The 16,807-nt window shown below is 42.8% G+C and overlaps 1 long non-coding RNA gene across 2 annotated transcripts in view; it reads left to right on the top strand.

Moving 5' to 3' along the window:
* Positions 1-243: 243 nt before the first annotated feature.
* The window catches only part of LOC107034840 (uncharacterized), a 30,915-nt gene continuing 14,351 nt past the window's right edge, over positions 244-16,807 (top strand). Inside the window, exon 1 of one of the 2 annotated variants that reach the window (XR_012067626.1) lies at positions 244-16,012. This is a non-coding gene — a long non-coding RNA (uncharacterized lncRNA). The remainder of the gene's footprint in view (positions 16,013-16,807) is intronic. The other variant, XR_012067625.1, reaches the window with a different exon arrangement.

The following is a 16,807-nucleotide window of genomic DNA, read 5'->3' as shown; positions in this document are numbered from 1 at the left end:
ATTAATGCCCGTTATTTCAATTTTCTCTGGTGCCACAGCTCCCAGCTGCTCCCCAGCCCTGGTCCCATCAACCCCCAGCCCCAGCCCCAGCCCCAGCCCCTGCCCCAGCCCCAGCCCCAGCCCCAGCCCCAGCCCCTGCCCCTGCCCCTGCCCCTGCCCCTGCCCCAGCCCCTGCCCCTGCCCCAGCCCCAGCCCCAGCCCCAGCCCCTGCCCCAGCCCCAGCCCCAGTCCTGTTTCTCCCTAAAGCCAGTCCAATTTGCATTGATTCTGTGCTAAAGATAAGTTGTCCATTGCTTATCCTTTATACTGGAATGCCCTATTTGCCTCTAGCATTGCTGATCGTAAGTGCCAACTACCTGAGTCACCATTTTCAATTAATGTACACAATCCTATTTGTCCATTGTCCCATGGTAGAACAAAGAATCCATGCACTCTTTGCATTAATGTTAGGAAGTTTTAATTGTGAGAGTCATATCAGACAATTATTGTCCATAATTCTAGTTACTCATCAACTTCTCAATCCCTTGCCTTTAAGGGAGAAGCAATACCTTTGTCATTGCTTCAGTGGTCACAATCCCAATTATATGGACACTGCATGTATACTGTGCTGACCACCTAAACTCTTTGCACTGAGTGAAATTCTAATTGTCTATAATTCTGCCCATTGGATTAGATCCCAGTCCATTTTGCATTCAGCAGGGGGCAGAGAAAACCCAAATTTTTTGTTCAGCAGCTAACGTGCTCAGTCCCAATTGTCATAGATTTGTCCACTAAACACAGGCATCCTATTATTTTTGCCCTGCTTCTGGGGAGTCCTGCTGTTTTTGGACAATTAAAGTACCAAATTGTAATTGTACATTGTCTTGCTCATTAATCAATGACCCTTCATCCCATTTGCATTACTTGAGGCAGTGCTGCCTACCTTAGACCCTGTGCCTTGAATTATTAATGAATAGAATCCCAATTATTCATTATACAAGTCTTTTGCAACTTCTTTGCACTGTATCAGAAGTGCTCATCCTCAAAGTCCGTTACTTTGGAATATTAATTGATGCCAACATTATTGGTCATGGTCTTGCCTAACAGTTAAGACCCACCTCTTTTCATTGCTCCTAGGTAGTGCAGACTACCTACCATCTTGCATTAATATGTAAAATCCTCATTGCCCATGGTTCCACCCATTAGTTTAGGATATCCCTTACCTCTGCCATTTATTCTGAGTTCTGACTACCCAAAGTCCCTTCTATTGAACAAATCCTCCCAAAGTCCCTTCTATTGGTGTGCATAATTTCATATATTCATGATGCTATACAATAAAAACAGAGTCTATAATTGCATTTGTCCATGTCCTGTGAACTAGTCACCTCAACCCTGTTTGTATAACAGCAGGGGACCCTTACTACTTAAGAACTATGCACTAGGATACCTTATGTGCACAAACCTAATTGATCAGACATGAGGCTTTTGTATCAGGAACTCTGCATCATCTTTACATCTGAAAGGTGCTAATCACCTAATGCCATTTGCTGAAATTGTTCATGTGCAAAACTTCAATCCCTGTGACTCCTTAGGTTAAACTAGAATCCCATCTCCACAAAACTGCCTTTGCATTACAACAGAGGATGCTTAGGACAGTTAATGGGCTTGATTGCAGCTACAGGCACTTCTGTTAGTCTAGCATCCATTCCACTCTGAGATGATTTGCATTGCCGCAGACTGTACAAGGGACTTAATAGGCCTGAATGCAGCTACAGTCCCTTATGTAAACATAGGATTCTATCCCCAACTAACTCCCTTTGCATGATTACAGAGGGTAGTTGGGACTGTTAATGGGCTTTATTACAGCTACAGTCCCTCCTGTTAGTCTAGAATTCATTTCCTTCCTACACAATTTGCATTACCACAGAGAGGGGCTGTTAATGCGCTTAAATACAGCTACAGTTCCTCAGGTTAACCTAGAATTCCATCCCCATCTCTCTCCCTTTCCATTACTCCAGAGCCTGCATGGGACTTATTAGTGGGTTTAATTGCCCTACTGTCCCTTTTGTTAGTCTAGGATGCCATCCCCATCTAATTTCCTTTACATTACCATGAGGATGCAGGGGACTGTTAATGTGCTTAAATGTAAAGACAGTCCCTTTTTTAACCTAGAATCCCATTCCCACACTCCCTTTGCATCACTGCAGAGGTTACCTGGGACTTGTTAATGAAGCTACAGTCCTTTCTGTTAGTCTAGATTCCCACCCAGTCCTACTTCATTTGCATTACCACAGAGGGTAACTGGGACTGTTAATGTGCTTAAATGCAGCTGCAGTCCCTTATGTTAACCTAGGATCCCATTCCAACTAACTCCCTTTGCATTACGGCAGAGGGTACTCGGACTATTAATGGTTTTAATTGCAGCTGTAGTCCTTTCTGTTAATCTAGAATCTGTTCCCTTCTGACTCTGTATTACCACAGAAGGTTCAAGGGACTGTTAGTGTGCTTAAATGGGGCTACAGTCCCTTATGTCAACCTAGGCTCCGGTTCCGACCTAACTCCGTGTTCATCACTGTAGAGCCTGCGTGGGACTTGCTAATGGTCTTATGCACTGCTGTCCCTTCTCTTAGTCTAGGAGCCCATCCCTGCTACTTGATTTGCATTACCCCAGAGTTTACAAGAGACTGATAATGTGCTTAATGCATCTACAGTTTCTTCTGTTTACCTATGATCCCGTTCCACCTAAACCTCTTTGCATGACTGCAGGGGGTACTTGGGATAGTTAATGGGCTCAATTAGAGCTACAGTCCCTTCTGTTAGATTCCCATCCCATCCTACTCTATTAGCATTGCCAAAGAGGGTATAAGGGACTGTTAATGTGCTTAAATGCAGCTGCAGTCCCTTATGTTAACCTAGCATCCCTTCCCCAAGTGTCTCCCTTTTTATTACTGCAGAGCATACTTAGGACTTGTTAATCGAGCTTAACTGCCCCACTGTCACTTCTGTTAGTCGAGGATCCCATCCCCACCTAATTTCCTTTACATTACCATGCAGGATGCAAGGGACTGTTAATGTGCTTAAATGTAAGGACAGTCCCTTTTTAACCTAGCATCCCATTCCCACCTAACTCCTTTGCAATACCACAGCGGGTACAAGGGACTGTTACCGTGCTTAAAAGCAGCTACAGTCACTTTACCTACCTAGGACCCCATTCCCACCTAACTGCCTTTTCATGACTGCAGAGCGTACATGGGAGTCTTACGAGCTTTACTGAAGCTACAGTCCCTTCTCTTAGTCTAGATTCCCATGCCCTCCTACGTGATGCATTACCACGGTCTGTACAAGGGACTGTTAGTGTGTTGAAATGCAGCTACAGTCCCATATATTTGTCTAGGATGCCATACCCACCTAACGCCCTTTGCATGACTGCACAGGGTACTTTGGACTGTTGATGGGCTTTATTGCAATTACAGTCCTTTCTGTTATTCTAGCAGCCATTTCCTACCTTCTTGATTTGCATTACCACACAAGGTACAGGGGACTGTAAATGACCTTAAATGGAGCTACCGTCCCTTTATGATAACCTAAGATCCCATTCCCACCCTACTCCCTTTGTATTACTGCAGAACCTACATAGGACTTGTTAATTGCCTTAATTGCACTATTGTCCCTTCCTTAGTCTAGGATTCCATTCCCACTTAAAATTCCCTTTACATCACCACAAAGCATACAAGGGACTGTTACTATTCTTAAATGCAGGCACAGTTCCCTTTTTTTTTTTCACCTAGGATCCCATTCCCACCTAACTCCCCTTGCGTGACTGCAGAAGGTAGTTGGGACTTTTTATGGGCTTAATTGCTCTGCTGTCCCTTCTTTAGTCTAAGAGTCCATCCCCCTACTCCATTTACATTGCCACAGAAGGTACAGGGGACTGTTAATGACCTTAAGTACAGCTACAATCCCTTATGTTAACCTAGCATCCCTTCCCCAAGTGTCTCCCTTTTTATTACTGCGGAACATGCTTAGGACCTGTTAATGGAGCTTAACTACCCACTGTCACTTCTGTTAGTCGAGGATCCCATCCCCACCTAATTTCCTTTACATTACCATGCAGGATGCAAGGGACTGTTAATGTGCTTAAATGTAAGGACAGTCCTTTTTTAACCTAGCATCCTATTCCCAACTAACTCCTTTGCAATACCACAGCAGGTACAAGGGACTGTTACCGTGCTTAAAAGCAGCTACAGTCACTTATGTTTACCTACCTAGGACCCCATTCCCACCTAACTGCCTTTTCATGACTGCAGAGCGTACATGGGAGTCTTACGAGCTTTACTGAAGCTACAGTCCCTTCTCTTAGTCTAGATTCCCATGCCCTCCTACGTGATGCATTACCACGGTCTGTACAAGGGACTGTTAGTGTGTTGAAATGCAGCTACAGTCCCATATATTTGTCTAGGATGCCATACCCACCTAACGCCCTTTGCATGACTGCACAGGGTACTTTGGACTGTTGATGGGCTTTATTGCAATTACAGTCCTTTCTGTTATTCTAGCAGCCATTTCCTACCTTCTTGATTTGCATTACCACAGAAGGTACAGGGGACTGTAAATGACCTTAAATGGAGCTACCGTCCCTTTATGATAACCTAAGATCCCATTCCCACCCTACTCCCTTTGTATTACTGCAGAACCTACATAGGACTTGTTAATTGCCTTAATTGCACTATTGTCCCTTCCTTAGTCTAGGATTCCATTCCCACTTAAAATTCCCTTTACATCACCACAAAGCATACAAGGGACTGTTACTATTCTTAAATGCAGGCACAGTTCCCTTTTTTTTTTTCACCTAGGATCCCATTCCCACCTAACTCCCCTTGCGTGACTGCAGAAGGTAGTTGGGACTTTTTATGGGCTTAATTGCTCTGCTGTCCCTTCTTTAGTCTAAGAGTCCATCCCCCTACTCCATTTACATTGCCACAGAAGGTACAGGGGACTGTTAATGACCTTAAGTACAGCTACAATCCCTTATGTTAACCTAGCATCCCTTCCCCAAGTGTCTCCCTTTTTATTACTGCGGAACATTACCATGCAGGATGCAAGGGACTGTTAATGTGCTTAAATGTAAGGACAGTCCTTTTTTAACCTAGCATCCTATTCCCAACTAACTCCTTTGCAATACCACAGCAGGTACAAGGGACTGTTACCGTGCTTAAAAGCAGCTACAGTCACTTATGTTTACCTACCTAGGACCCCATTCCCACCTAACTGCCTTTTCATGACTGCAGAGCGTACATGGGAGTCTTACGAGCTTTACTGAAGCTACAGTCCCTTCTCTTAGTCTAGATTCCCATGCCCTCCTACGTGATGCATTACCACGGTCTGTACAAGGGACTGTTAGTGTGTTGAAATGCAGCTACAGTCCCATATATTTGTCTAGGATGCCATACCCACCTAACGCCCTTTGCATGACTGCACAGGGTACTTTGGACTGTTGATGGGCTTTATTGCAATTACAGTCCTTTCTGTTATTCTAGCAGCCATTTCCTACCTTCTTGATTTGCATTACCACACAAGGTACAGGGGACTGTAAATGACCTTAAATGGAGCTACCGTCCCTTTATGATAACCTAAGATCCCATTCCCACCCTACTCCCTTTGTATTACTGCAGAACCTACATAGGACTTGTTAATTGCCTTAATTGCACTATTGTCCCTTCCTTAGTCTAGGATTCCATTCCCACTTAAAATTCCCTTTACATCACCACAAAGCATACAAGGGACTGTTACTATTCTTAAATGCAGGCACAGTTCCCTTTTTTTTTTTCACCTAGGATCCCATTCCCACCTAACTCCCCTTGCGTGACTGCAGAAGGTAGTTGGGACTTTTTATGGGCTTAATTGCTCTGCTGTCCCTTCTTTAGTCTAAGAGTCCATCCCCCTACTCTACTTGTGATACCACACAAGGTACAGGGGACTGTTAATGTGCTTAAATGAAATGACAGTCCCTTCTGTTTGTCTAAGATCCCATCCCCACCTAATTCACTTTACATTACCATGGAGGCTACAAGGGACTGTTGTGTACTTAAATACAGCTGCAGTCCCTTATGTAAACCTAGGACTCCATTGCCACCTAACTCCCTTTGCATGATTGCAGAGGGTACTTGGGACTGTTAATGGGCTTTATATCAGCTACAGTCCCTTCGGTTAGTCTAGATTCCCTTTGCTTCCTACGTGATTTGCATTACCACAGAGGGTACTTGGCACTGTTGTTGTGCTTAAATGTAGTTATGGTCACTTCTGTTAATTTAGGATCCTGTCGCCACCTAACTCCCTTTGCATTACCACAGAAGGTACAAAGGGACTGTTTGCATGCTTAAATGGCACTTCAGTCCCTTATGTTAGCTGGCATTTCATTCCCACCTAACTCCATCTTCATGAGTGCAGAGGGTACCTGGTACTGTTAATGGGCTTGATTGCAGCTACAGTCCTTCTGTTAGTCTAGAATCCCATCCCCTCCTACTTGATTTGCATTACCACAGATGCTACAAGGGACTGTTGATGTGCTTAAATGCAGCTGCAGTCCCTTTTCTTAGCCTAGGATCCCATTCCCACCTAACTCCCTTTGCATGACTGCAGAGGGTACTTGGGACTGTTAATGGGCTTAATTGAACCTACAGTTCCTTCTCTTCCCTTCCTATGCTATTTGCATGATCACAGAGGATACAAGGGGCTGTTACTAGGCTTAAATGCAGCTACAGTTCCTTATGTTAACCTAAGATCCCATTCCTAACTCCCTTTGTGTGACCACAGAAGGTACTTGTAGACTGTTAATTTAAGCAAATGGAGCTACAGTACCTTGTGTTTACCTAGGATCCCGTTCTCACCTAACTCTGTTCATTACTACAGAACCTGCATGGGACTTGTTAATGGGCTTAATGGCACTGTTGTCCTTTGTCTTAGTCTAGGAGCCCATCCCTGCTACCCATTGTTCATTACCCCAGAGTATACAACAGATTAATGTGCTTAAATGCATCTACGGTATCTTATGTTTACCTGTTACCCTAGTCCCACCTAAATCTCTGCCTGACTGCAGATGGGGCTTGGGATAGTTAGTGGAATCTGTTAGAGGTGCAGTCGCTTCTGGTTAGTCTATATTTCCCTGCTGTCCTGCTTGACTGCACTATCAATTGGGGTATAAGGGACTGTTAATGGGCTTAAATGCAGCTATGGTCGCTTATGTTACCCAGGATCCTATTTCCAACTGTCTCCCTTTTCATTAATGCAGAGCCTATGTAGGACTTGTAATGGGCTTAATTGCACTACTGTCCCCTCTGTTAGTCTAGGACCCCCATCCCCACCTAATTGCCTTTTCAACCACAGATGATACAAGGGGCTGTTAATTTGCTTAAATGTAGGTACAGTCCCTTTTTTTAAACCTAGGATCCCATTCCCACCTAACTCCCTTTGGGACACCACAGAGGGTACGGGGGACTGTTACTATGCTTAAAATTAAAAGCAGCTACAGTCACATATTTACCTAGGACCCCATTCCCACATAACTCCTTTTGGGTGACTGCAGAGGCTAAAGGAACTGTTAATGTGCTTAAATGGAGCTATAGTCCCTTATGTCGACCTAGAATCCCATCCCCAGCTACACCCTTTTCATTACTGCAGAGCCTACATGGGACTTTAATGGTCTTAACTGCACTGCTGTCCCTTCTCTTAGACTAGGAGCCAATCCCTGCTACTCAATTTGCATTACCCCAGAGTGTAAAAGAGACTGGTAATGGTGCTTAAATGCATCTGTCATCTCTTACATTTACTTATGATCCTATTCCCACCTAAATCCCTTTGCCTGACTGCAGAGGGCAATTGTTTGGGGTCTTAACTGCAGTTACAGTCTCATATGTTAACCTGGGTTCCCTTTCCCACCTGAGTCCTCATTCATTACTGCAGAGCCTAAGTAGGACTTGCTAATGGGCTACTGTACTCCTGTACCTTCTGTTAGTCTAGATTCCCATCCCTTCTACATTTGCATTACCCATTACCCATGAGTGTATCAGGAACTGTTAGTGTGCTTAAATGCCCTACAGTCCCTTATGTTACCCATGATCCTTTTCCCACCTAACTCCCTTTTCATGACTTTAGAAGGTACTTGGGATTGTTAATGGGCCTTATTGCAGCTATAGTCCCTTCTGTTAATCTAGCATCTGTTACTTTCCTACTCAATTTGCATTATACCACAGATGCCACAAGGGACTGTTAATGTGCTTAATGCATCTACAGTCTCTTCTGTTTACCTATGATCGACCTAAACCTCTTTGCATGACTGCAGAGAGTACTTGGGATAGTTAATGGGCTTGATTGCAGCTACAGTCCCTTCTGTTAGTCTAGATTCCCATGACCTCCTACTTGATTTGAATTACCATAGACTCCGCAGGGGACTGTTAATGGACTTAAATACACCTACAGTTCCTTATGTTAACCTAGGATCCCATCCTCAACTAACTCCCTTTGTATGATGGCAGAAGGTAATTGGGACTGTTAACAGGCTTTATTGCACTTACAGTCCCTTCACTTAGTCTAGATTCCCATCCCTTCCTACTCAAACTGTATTACCACAGAGGGACTGTTAATGTGCTTAATGGAGTTATAGTCCCTTAAGATTCCTTATCCGAGGATCTCATTCCCACCTAACTCTCTTTTCATTAATACAGAGCCTATATAGGACGTGTAATTGGCTTAATTGCACCGCTGGCCCTTCTATTGGTCTAGATCTCATTCCTCTCACTGGGTTTGCATTACCTCAGATTGTGTAAGGGACTTTTAATGTGCTTATATGCATCTACAGTCCTTTATGTTTACCTAAAATCCCATCCCCATGTAAATCCCTTTGCATCACTACAGAGGGTACTTAGGATAGTTAATAGTTGCAGAGCTACAGTCCCTTAAATTAGTCTAGATTCCCATGCCCTCCTACCCTATTTGCATTACTAAAGGGGGTACAAAGGACTGTTATGTGTATAAATGCATCTACAACCATAGGTTAACTTAGGCTCCCATCCCAAACTAAGTCCCTTTGCATTACTGCAGAGGGTACTTGGGACTGTTACTGTACTTAAAAGCAACTACAGTCACTTATGTTTACCTACCTAGGACCCCATTCCCACCTAACTGCCTTTTCATGACTGTAGAGCGTACATGGGAGTCTTACGAGCTTTACTGAAGCTACAGTCCCTTCTCTTAGTCTAGATTCCCATGCCCTCCTACGTGATGCATTACCACGGTCTGTACAAGGGACTGTTAGTGTGTTGAAATGCAGCTACAGTCCCATATATTTGTCTAGGATGCCATACCCACCTAACGCCCTTTGCATGACTGCACAGGGTACTTTGGACTGTTGATGGGCTTTATTGCAATTACAGTCCTTTCTGTTATTCTAGCAGCCATTTCCTACCTTCTTGATTTGCATTACCACACAAGGTACAGGGGACTGTAAATGACCTTAAATGGAGCTACCGTCCCTTTATGATAACCTAAGATCCCATTCCCACCCTACTCCCTTTGTATTACTGCAGAACCTACATAGGACTTGTTAATTGCCTTAATTGCACTATTGTCCCTTCCTTAGTCTAGGATTCCATTCCCACTTAAAATTCCCTTTACATCACCACAAAGCATACAAGGGACTGTTACTATTCTTAAATGCAGGCACAGTTCCCTTTTTTTTTTTCACCTAGGATCCCATTCCCACCTAACTCCCCTTGCGTGACTGCAGAAGGTAGTTGGGACTTTTTATGGGCTTAATTGCTCTGCTGTCCCTTCTTTAGTCTAAGAGTCCATCCCCCTACTCTACTTGTGATACCACACAAGGTACAGGGGACTGTTAATGTGCTTAAATGAAATGACAGTCCCTTCTGTTTGTCTAAGATCCCATCCCCACCTAATTCACTTTACATTACCATGGAGGCTACAAGGGACTGTTGTGTACTTAAATACAGCTGCAGTCCCTTATGTAAACCTAGGACTCCATTGCCACCTAACTCCCTTTGCATGATTGCAGAGGGTACTTGGGACTGTTAATGGGCTTTATATCAGCTACAGTCCCTTCGGTTAGTCTAGATTCCCTTTGCTTCCTACGTGATTTGCATTACCACAGAGGGTACTTGGCACTGTTGTTGTGCTTAAATGTAGTTATGGTCTCTTCTGTTAATTTAGGATCCTGTCGCCACCTAACTCCCTTTGCATTACCACAGAAGGTACAAAGGGACTGTTTGCATGCTTAAATGGCACTTCAGTCCCTTATGTTAGCTGGCATTTCATTCCCACCTAACTCCATCTTCATGAGTGCAGAGGGTACCTGGTACTGTTAATGGGCTTGATTGCAGCTACAGTCCTTCTGTTAGTCTAGAATCCCATCCCCTCCTACTTGATTTGCATTACCACAGATGCTACAAGGGACTGTTGATGTGCTTAAATGCAGCTGCAGTCCCTTTTCTTAGTCTAGCCTTTCATCCCCTCCTACACAGTTTACATTACCACAGAGGATATAAGGGACTGTAAAAGTGCTTAAATGTTGGTAGAGTTCCTTTTAAACGTAGGATCCTATTCCTATCTAAATGTTGGTAGAGTTCCTTTTTAACATAGGATCCTATTCCCACCTAGCTCCTTTTGCATTACCAAAGACGCTACAAGGTACTGTGAATGTGTTTAAATTAGGTCCAGTGCCTTATTAACCTCGAAATCTCTTTCCACCTAACTTCCTTTGTAATTGGAACTGTTAATAGACTTTATTTCAGCTACAGTCCCTTCTGTTAGTCTTGATTCCCATCCCTTCCTGCTGGATTTGCATTACCACAAAGGGTACAAGGGTCTATTAATGTGCTTAAGTGATGCAACAGTCCCTTATGTTACATAGGATGCCATTCCAACCTAACAAGCTTTTCGTGACTGCAGAGGATACTTGGGACTGTTAATGGGCTTAATTGAAGCTACTGTCCCTTCTGTTGCTCTAGATTCCCATTCCCTCCTACCCGGTTTGCATTACCACAATGTACAATGGACTGTTAATTTGCTTAAACGAAGGTATGGTCCCTTTTTAAACCTAGGATCCCATCCCCACCTAACTCCCTTTGTATTATTGTGGAGATTGCTTGGGACTTGTTAATTGGCTTAATTGAACTACTCTCCTTTCTGTTAGTCTATGATCCCATCCCTCCCTACTTGATTTGCATTTCCACAGAGACCACATGCGACCGTTAATGTGCTTATTAAATGCAAGTACAGTCCCTTATGTTCACCTAGGATCCCATTCCTGACTGTCTCACTTTGCATGACTGCAGAGGTATTTGAGACTTTTAAAGTTGTTAATGGCACCTATAGTCCCTTCTGATAAGTCTACTTTCCCAAGTACTCCAACTCCCTTTACCTGGGAGTATATTTGGGACTGTTATCGTGTTCATTTTTAACTGTGGTCCTTCTGTAATTCTAGGATCTCATCCCTTTCTACGCTTTTGTATTATTGGTATTTGGGACAGAAAGGTGTTTAAATGCAGCTGTGGTCCCCTTTGTTAATCTAGGATCCCATGCCCTCTAACTCCCTTTACATAACCTGGGAGTGTATTTGGGATTGTGAAGTTCTTACGTGCAGCTATGGCCCCTTCTGTTAGTTTCATTTCCCATGCCCTCCAACTCCCTTTGCATTACAGCAGAGGGTATTTGGGACTGTTAAAAGTATCTAATTGCAGCTGTGGTCCATTCTCTTTGTCTGGGCTTCATGCCCTCCAGCTTTGTTTGCATTACTACAGAGGGTACTTGGAACTGTGCATTTGCTTAAATGCAAATGTGGTTCCTTTTGTTAGTTTAGGATCCCATGACTCTCTCGACATTACCTGGGAGGTCATTTGGTATTGTCAAAGTGGTAATTGCACCTGTGTTCCCTTCTGTTGGTCTACGATTCCATTCCCTCCTACTCCCTTGCTATTACATGGGAGGGTTTTGGAGAGTCTTAAGGTGCTTTACCTGCAGCTATGGTCCCTTCTGTTAGTCTAGTTTCCAATCCCTTTTACTCCCTTTGCATTACCACAGAGGGTACTTGGGACTGTTGTGGTGCATCCCATCCTCTTGTACCCTGTTAACATTACAGCAGAGGGTCCCGAATGCCAAGGCCCCTTCTTTTGCACTGTTAATGCACAACTACATTTGTCCCTATTCCTCTGCAGTATATAAAGACCCCACTCACTTTCCTCGTATTCAGCTATGGATACCCTTTATTCAAGACTTATACTAGGGTGAACTATAGTAATTGACCACAAATGACTCTTTTGCTTAAGTCCCTGTACTCTCTTTGTTTTACAAGAAAATATATTAATTACCTCAGTTACTTTTTCTGGGAGTATTTACACGCAAAATTCCAGTGTTCATTGTCCCTCTCTTTAAATTAACATCCCTCCCTTCTTATCTTACATCAGGGGATTTTAGTGATGCTGTGTCCTTCTCTTGGGACTCTTAATGTGCATGTGCCCTTGTGATAAGCTAATATCTTGAGTTCTTAGTATTATAGCAGGGATTACTGACTACATAAAGTCTTTTGGACAGCTAATGTGCAGAATTATGGCAAGGATCCCATCTCACCTCCCTTGCATAGGGGTGTTGACCAACTATGGCTGCTTCTCTTGTACAGTTTAAATGTGCACAATTACAGTAATCTATGCTCCATTATGTTAGACTAGGATCCCATTTCCTTACACCATTTGCATTACTGCAGGGGCTTGTGACCAGTCAAGATTCACTTTCTTGGACATACTTATTTATTCCCATACTTATACACCAGGTAAGGACCCTCCCCATTCTATTCATAAAACAGGTTACTGACCACCTTAAAGCTGTGGGGCTGTGAATATGTGTAATTGCAATTGTCCATTGCCCCTTGAGCTAACTTGTGTCCCTGGCTCTTTTCACACTCTGCTTTACTGCATGGAGTACTGTCCACTTAAGGCTTCAGTCACAAACAGTTAATATATGTAATGAAAATTATATTAGGATCCTTCTCCTACATACTCCCTTTGAAGTACCACAAGGATTCTGACCCCTAAGGTCCCATTTCTTATCCCATTAATATATGTGATTGTATTTGTCTGGGTTCCGGTGCACTATACAAGTCCACCTCCACTCCTCATTCCCTTTCTGTTGCAGCAGGAAGGGCCCACTCCACAAGACTTACATTTGGACAGTCAAGGTGCACAACTGTAATTGACCACAGCCAGGCACCTTGCACATTAATGTGTATGATTGCACATGGCTCATCCTGTATGAATAAGATCCTACCCTCTCAGACCCCTTCTGTAGTACAGCAGGGGTACTGATCACTAAGGCCTCTTTTCATGGCTTGCTGTTGTGCATAACTGCATTTGTACATGTTCCTGTACACTAGATGAGGACCATCCTCTCCCCATTCTCTTTGCTTTTTAGCAAGGAGTGCCTACTACTTCAAGATCCTTACATTTGTACAGGGTACATGATTTTAATTGACCACATCATGTCCCTTGGACATTAATATACATAATTGCAGCTTAGTTCATCTAACCCTATTGCCCTCCATTTGCAGTATACCAGGGTTGCTGGCCCCTAAATCCCCTTTTCTTGTCCTGATAATGTGCATAATTTCATTTGTCCAGGTTCTTGTACACTAGACAAGGACCCCTGCCCAGACATACTTCCTGTGCCTTCCAGTACATAGTGTCCCCTGCTAAGATCTTTACATTTGGGCAGTTATATGCAGAATTGCAGTTTTCCACAACCCTATTACTTGCAGGACTTTTGTACCTCCCTTGCACTACTGCAGAGGATACTGTTTCCCCCCAAAGTCCCTTCTAGTGGACTTTTAATATACATAATTGAAATTGTTCTCCATCAGTAGACTATGGTCATACCTCTCAGCTAATTATTATAACCTCAGCTTTTGGACAATTAATATGCATCAATAACATATCAAAAGTACTGACCATTAGATAGGACTCCTGTACCCTCCTCGCATACTTCAAGGGTACTAAGGCCCTTTTTTTAACTATTAATATGAATGTTTGCAATTATCTATTCCCCCTTCTATTAGAGTAACACACCATCCCCTTGCACCCTCTTTGCATTATTGCAGGGGTTGCTGACCACAGAAAGCTTCTACTGGGACTGTTAATGGGCACAATGGCAATTAGCAATGGGTTTTTCCTCCCTGGCTTTGTTAGACAAGCACTCCCAGCCCCAATTTCCCATGGCAGAATAAAGTATAAACACTGCAGTATGCAATGAACTTGTCCACCAAACAGTGACCCATAGTCCCACTCGTTTTGCATTGGCTCCAATGTATCAAATGGTCTTACCCATATCTTCCCTCTCCACACCCGTTGCTTGCCCTTGGACCCTTCTTAGGGACTATTAATGCTCACAATTTCAGGTGTCCATGTATCCAGATAAGATTGCGCTCCCTTGCCCCTCCCACCCCAGCCGCCAACCCCTGCCCTGCCCCTTTTGCGTTGTTGCTGGGAAATATTGACTGGGCAAGCCTCTTTTGTCTTGGACTTAAAATGATAACAATCCCAGATGTCATTGTTTTGCCCACTTTGAATTACTGTGATGCCTCAGTTGCACTTTCCTTGGTCCCACCCATCAGACACGGACACTTCCACTTCCTTCTTTGCATTTCTTCTGAGAAGTGCTGACCACCCAAAGCCCCTTCTGTGTTATTAATTAACACAATATTGATTGTCCCATTTTTCAGCCCATCAGCCCAAGATCTCCCTACCACTTTGATATTGTATTTGTGCAGCATTGACTATCAAAAGTAGGCCTGAACTAGGTAGCTGGGCCTTCACTCCTTTTCCTGCATTTGTTGATGATCCCAGTTCCAATTATTGTCACATTCTGGGGACAAGAACCATTCTTGCCCCCCTCTCTGTTACTGCTTCACTAGGCAAAATGTTCAAGGCAAGTCAGACCTAAGGGAACTGGACTCCTACCCTTTATTTTGGATTTTCATTACATAAAGTATCAATTGAAAATTGTCTCCCTAGGAAGGAAGGTTAGTGCTGTCTCTGCATTCTTCCTTCCAGAGCAGATTGCCTGGCTAAGAATTGCTCCTCTCTTGTATATTGCTGTTATACAGTGCCAATTGCCAGAATACAACTAAAAAGTTGCTGTTAATTTATTTTTTAAGAAAGACATTGGGATTGCAAGGTGGAATTAATAAACTGGTCATTGAATTTTTGAAGTCTAAAACCCCATTTATACCGTGTACCTGATGATCAGTGTCTCTCATTTTACTAAGGGTGGTGGGTCTGTGGATAGACCACTGTGAGTTTGATATTTTATTATTACCAAAGGAGTTCTAGAATGGAATTCTTAAGATCTGTATCTTTGGGCTCTACAACCATTTTCAAACCATTCCTTGTTTGGGCTTTACCACTATTCACTTTCAGAAAAACTACCTAAACTTCCTAATCTTAAGTTTCTTCCAACTGGAGCACCAACCAGCCCCTCCTTTATTGCAAGAAGATTGCTATAAAAGGATAAAATGACAGAACATAAGCTGAGGTGCTTTTGAAAACCATAGATCACCTTAATTGAGTAATCTATTACATAAAACTCACCCTGTTTAATTCTGCTAATTTAAAGTAGCCTAAAGCACCACACCAAAGTGAAGAGTTAGAAATGATGGGATCGGTTTCGCCGTTTTATATTAAAAGAAAAATAACCCATGATCTAATCATTCTTTTGGATATAAATTTCAACAGTGGGATAGTTGTCTGGTAAAAATGAATAATATCCCAGCCTCTAGTGTACAGGGTGTTTGGTGGCAGAGAAGTATTTAATGTGGAACTGCTGAAGCAAATAACTAGTTATCACTACAGCAGTCCTTTGTAACCACTGAAAAAGGATACTCTTCTCTGAGAAGGATGTCAAAAGATCGTCCCAGCTCAGGGTGCAGTACTAGCTCCTTGGACCGCTGTAAGAAGAGTCTCTGGCTCTTTAGAATACTGTAAGTACTACTTTGTAGCTATTAAGTAATCTTTTCCTGTTCTATTTTCTTTCTCTTAGATACTACCCATAGAAAAGTCAGAGGGTCCTATAAGTCTTCCCTGTTTCTACCTCATCTGCAATTTATATACCACCATATGAGTTTATCAACAAAATTATAGAGTTAATATTGTGTACCTGGCCCTATGCTAGGTTACGCTGAAGTGAAGGCTAGAAATGATACAGTTTTATATAATTTCATCCCCAAGATGATTGTATTGTTTAGAAGCTAATATAACCATACTTGAAATAACTTTAGGAAATGATAATCAAGTGCTGTCCTGTGTGAATTATAAAATTTTAAAAAGGTAGCTCACTAGGGTTTGAAGATGATAGGGTAAACCTAAAGGAAGTGGGTTTTTGTCTTTGGTCCAAGATATGATTAATACTGCAGCCATCTGTGTAGTACAGTTGGTTTATTTTAATGTCATTTGGTTTTTACCTCTATGGAGGCATGGAAAACAATTAGAGATAAGGCTTAGCCATTGTGCTTGACTATATGCCAAGACTGGCAAATTGTTGATTGTTAATTCTCTTAAGCTTGAGCTTTTCAAGCTTCAAAGATTAGGGGTATAAATCTGATAGGTTAGATCTTTGTACCCCTTTTATCCTGTCTCTTCCCAAGTACAGAATAGCATAGCAATGCCTTTTTAGTTTGAAATATTTGTGGAAACTATTGGGCAATAGGGCAAAGGAGAAGTATGTTTTATAAGAAAACTGTGACCTTGCCTACTTTATGATGAAGTTGATATACCTC

The sequence above is a fragment of the Vicugna pacos genome, chromosome X (genome assembly GCF_048564905.1).
Source record: "Vicugna pacos chromosome X, VicPac4, whole genome shotgun sequence".
Taxonomy (NCBI): domain Eukaryota; kingdom Metazoa; phylum Chordata; class Mammalia; order Artiodactyla; family Camelidae; genus Vicugna; species Vicugna pacos.
This window is presented reverse-complemented; position numbering and strand designations above follow the sequence as displayed.